The sequence below is a fragment of the Coptis chinensis genome, chromosome 1 (assembly GCF_015680905.1).
Source record: "Coptis chinensis isolate HL-2020 chromosome 1, ASM1568090v1, whole genome shotgun sequence".
In the NCBI taxonomy this organism is placed as follows: Eukaryota; Viridiplantae; Streptophyta; class Magnoliopsida; order Ranunculales; family Ranunculaceae; genus Coptis; species Coptis chinensis.
This window is the reverse complement of record NC_141456.1, coordinates 25,250,042-25,254,332: the sequence shown is the minus strand read 5'-3', so window position 1 is coordinate 25,254,332 and position 4,291 is coordinate 25,250,042. Positions and strand designations below refer to the sequence as shown.

Here is a 4,291-nt window from a genome sequence, read left to right as displayed (position 1 = left end):
ACTTCCTCATCCCACTCAACCTGAATGCCAATACTCACTGATTCTTCCTTATCATCCTCATACTCACCACAACTTAATGAGACCTCCCGAACCTCTTCTGATCGAGTATCGTCAGAATCAGACATTATGACGTCTCCTTCTTATCAACTACCCAAGCTTAAACCCTACAGCCTAACACTGACCTACCTACTCAACAAATCGCACTTGAACAAGAGGAAAGCAAATTGAAAATGAAAAGGCAAAGCAGCAGCCAGCAAGCACTAACCTCGAGAAACCCTAACTTCATGCTTTTGCTTTGGAGAAGGAAACAGGAAATACTTTTTCGAATGTCCCAAATTTGATTTTGTACAACCGCCCGTTCAATTACCAAGAAGTTATGATTACAGCCTATGCTCTAGTCCGCACACGTGTTCCAAGGACCTGTCTTCTAAAAGTTCCGAATAACGCGGCGACACGCTTTTTACCAATCGCTTTCTTTATTCTCGCACGCGCCAATCACGTGCCAACTTCCCTTTCCCGCCAAATCATCATGCCACACAATTCAAACTTTACGGCATCTCAGTCGGATCGTCCACCCACTACAAGAAAAAAGGCTTTATATCACTGTTAAAAACAATGACAAAAAGTCTTTTGTCTTTTGTCACGGTTTTTATTTTTTCCAAAACCGTGACGGAGTGAGAGTCATTTATTTTTTCCCCAAAACCGTCACAAATATTCTTTGAAGAACAATCACAAGAAAGTTTAAAAACAGTTATAATATAACCACCTTTTAGTGAATAGTGATAAACGTTATCCATAACAGTCATCAAAAGTAACCCTTTTATATCTGTTTTCACAAAATCGTGACAAATGGTTAAATTTTTTACAAAAAATAAAATAATAATAACTGAATTGGTTATGCACTTCATATCTCTACCGAATGCTTATACACCTTAAAAAAAATCTCAACAAACATAATCCATTAAATTTCCAAATATCATTCACTAACACTAATTTCATTGAACCAATCCAATCCAAGCTAGACTTAGTTAACTGCTACATGTATTTAAATAAAAATCAAAATGAAACATCTCAAAATTTTAAAAATAAATCATCCCAGACCGCCGGAGTCGTCACATGAATATGCTTTGAGCATAGTGCGCAACACGTTCTTTGTTGAAGCCAACAAACTTGTATCCTTGCTTCCTTTCCTGAAATAGAAGAGCACTTACTAGATAATTAATTGTCAACATTATAAGCATACATATTTTTCTAAAATAGATATCTATGCTTATCAAATAATAAGTAGTACACTTAAATAACGATAATGTTACCTCTTCGCTATTGCAAATGTCACAGATCTGAAACTCATCATCCAACTCTATGTCATGATCAGATTCAGTTGCATAAGCAAAACAAATTCACTCAGAAAAGATGGAATAAAGACTGCGTCTCTGTTCCGCGCGCCATCTCAAAATAAGAAAAGTTGCGGCTACAAAAACAATACAAAAAAAATCAAAGAACAAGGTAAAGACAAGAAGTATGCTGAGTCTGGTTCACATTAGAATCGTGAAGGGAACATAGCTTGATTGGAACAAGTGCACTTTTAACAGAACTCGAGCTGAAGCGACTTATAGATAACATTAAGACAAACTCTTTGGCGTAACAGGCTCTCTTTTAATTTATTTGTCTCTAGACTGAATATATACCTTGCTGCTAGTGTGGGTTGTGCTGTATTATGTGGTTTGTAGGCTTAAATGGCAAACCATTTAAACCTCCTCTCTTTTTATTATTTTCCAAGAAGTTCCTTTTGATCATAAATAGGTAAGTAAAGAAGTGCATTTGGGACAAGAAAAATTCTTGTCCCTCTAGAAAAAATAAGGGCTGAAGTCTGTGAAACCCATATCTAAGAGCAAAATTTTGGATCTCTGCCAGAAACAAAAGTAATAGATAGATCTCAATAACATCAGAAGTATGAAGCAATAAGTTCCAAACCTAAAAAGTCATGAAAATCAATGAAACACATCCCACCGCCAAAGTCCCACTCAAACCATATAACCCAAATTATGCGTGGCTCGATGTACCAGTTCTTTGAAAGCAATAGATAACACGAAGCTTCAAAGTGAGTTGCTGTCGAGAATAAGGGTTATAGTAATACCCAAAAGCCATAAAGTACCACACATATATCAAGATACAAAGCTGACAAGCAAAATAAACATAGGAAGCATGTGTAAGTAAAATGTCAGTTTAAAGAACCAAGAGGTGTTGTGTTTGAGATAGATAAAGATTAACGATAATAACATGTGTGCAAAGAGTTCATTCCAATTCACAGACTTGGATCTCAACAACACCTTCACCCTGTTAAAGTTGGTAGTGATCCAGTTTCAAGAATAAGATTTTTGGCTTTATGGCACTGCAATAAAGTCATAGTATCTAACCAATCAGGTATAGAGGTGGACAAGATACAAAATTTAATGACATAAACATTTGATAATGTGCATCAGATAATAATTAAATATAACTCAGTAATTACATCCATGAAAACCAACTGCCTGTAATTTATAAGGATTTGCATTTCACACCACTTACGAGAGAGATCAAATATTGAGAGCATGGCATGTTAAGAGAGTAAGTGGACTAGTCAATGCAAATTAAATCATAAAGTCAGTACTTCATCAAATACCAACAGACATTCATAATCAGACACGCACCAGTGCAAGAGCTGCTGCAAACGAGCACAACCTTTCTCTGAAGATGTTATCAGGCTATTGTATGTCAAGAAAATAACCCCTTCCCTGCACCAACCGACGTCGAATCAAGTTTAGAATAAGATTAGCTTGTTCAAAGCATGTACTGTGTCACGCGACAAGAAATGTTCAATATTTTAACGATATTATACTAGAAATTTTGCAAAGTAATAATTAAATTATTTCGTATACATGAATGACTAATCTAGTATGTACAATATAAGTTTTCAACAAACAAGCTGACGTTGTGAAATAAAATTTCAAAACACCTTCTAAATACATATGCAAAAGGAAGAAAACAAACTACATGAAGTGATAACATTTTCATATTGTGTGCGCACAAAACTAATTGATCAAGAATGCATCAAAATTAAAAAACATTATGCGGTTTATGCCCTAGAAACTCAAAAAATCCACCTTAAGAAATAGCAAATTGAACAAAATGTCTAATAAAGTAAATTTCAGTTAGAGTATAAATTCACTGATTCAAGTTGCAATTTGAACGGTTATAGAAACTGAAAATGAAAAGGGCAAAAATCTAGATTAAGAAATCATATTAGAGAGAGAGAGAGAACATGCATCAACAAGTTTGCAAGAAAGAGTTATATCTGTAAGCAATTTTTGCTCACAAAATCTATGGTAACTCTAATGAGCATGAAAAAAGTCTAGTCAGGTTATATATATTCAAGCAAGCACAGGTAAAACCTTAACAAGGTAAGCAATCACAGTAAGTACCATCCCTAATCATTTGTCTTTTTCAAAAACATGATAAGAATTTAAAAGCCTTAATTATTTTTAAAGCTAAAACAACAATTAATAGTACGTATTGTACCAAAAAAAAACCTCGTCCACATCATTAACCCTAATTTTTTAGAAATCCAAGTAATCATCAAAACAAACTAGAGGCAAATTATACACAATTAGAATAAATAGCCTACCAATTCAAGTAGCAAGGGCAAAGTCCTCGCCTTTATGCCCTTGGAAATTGAAATAGTGTTAATGAACACAATATAATAATTCTTTTCACCAACTGGACAATCAAAGAACGAATAAGAAAGAATTGAAGTAAAAGCTAAACGAACCTGGTTGAGGTTCCAATCGTGAGAGAGAGAAAGGAGAACGTGAATTTGATGCTCCCCACATTCGATTACAACTCTAGAAACATTATATTGCTTTTAGATCCATGTGTTAAAGAAGTTTGGCGAAGTTATATATTTTTTTTTATGAGAAAATGTTTTGCGGAATTAGAACTGGTGCTGGTTGATGAGAGTAGTGGTTTTCTTTTTATGGGAAGAAGTGTTGCGTCTCCTAATTTCGTGTGTTCATAACTACCATAATTACCAAACTTACCTTGGGATATTTTGACAGTGACAAATGTAAACTGGTTTATACACCGGTCCTTTGAAACCGTCAGTTTTACTGTGCTAGATATAATTTTCTACCAAAACTCTATAGCAACCGAATCTTTTGAACCAAATTTGTGAACACACTGACGTGACACTCAATTTTCTATACGAAAATTGTTATTGTCTCGGTTTAAAAAACAACGGATATCGTTGTTTGAG

The 4,291-nt window shown here is 34.5% G+C and overlaps 1 long non-coding RNA gene across 1 annotated transcript; it reads right to left on the bottom strand.

Annotated features, from left to right (window-relative positions):
- Positions 1-934: 934 nt before the first annotated feature.
- Positions 935-3,981, bottom strand: LOC147523124 (uncharacterized). The gene is made up of 5 exons (XR_015195996.1): positions 3,809-3,981; positions 2,687-2,774; positions 1,975-2,109; positions 1,314-1,471; positions 935-1,190 (listed from the first exon to the last, which is right to left on the bottom strand). It is a non-coding gene; the product is annotated as an uncharacterized LOC147523124 (long non-coding RNA).
- Between the last annotated feature and the right edge of the window lie 310 nt (positions 3,982-4,291).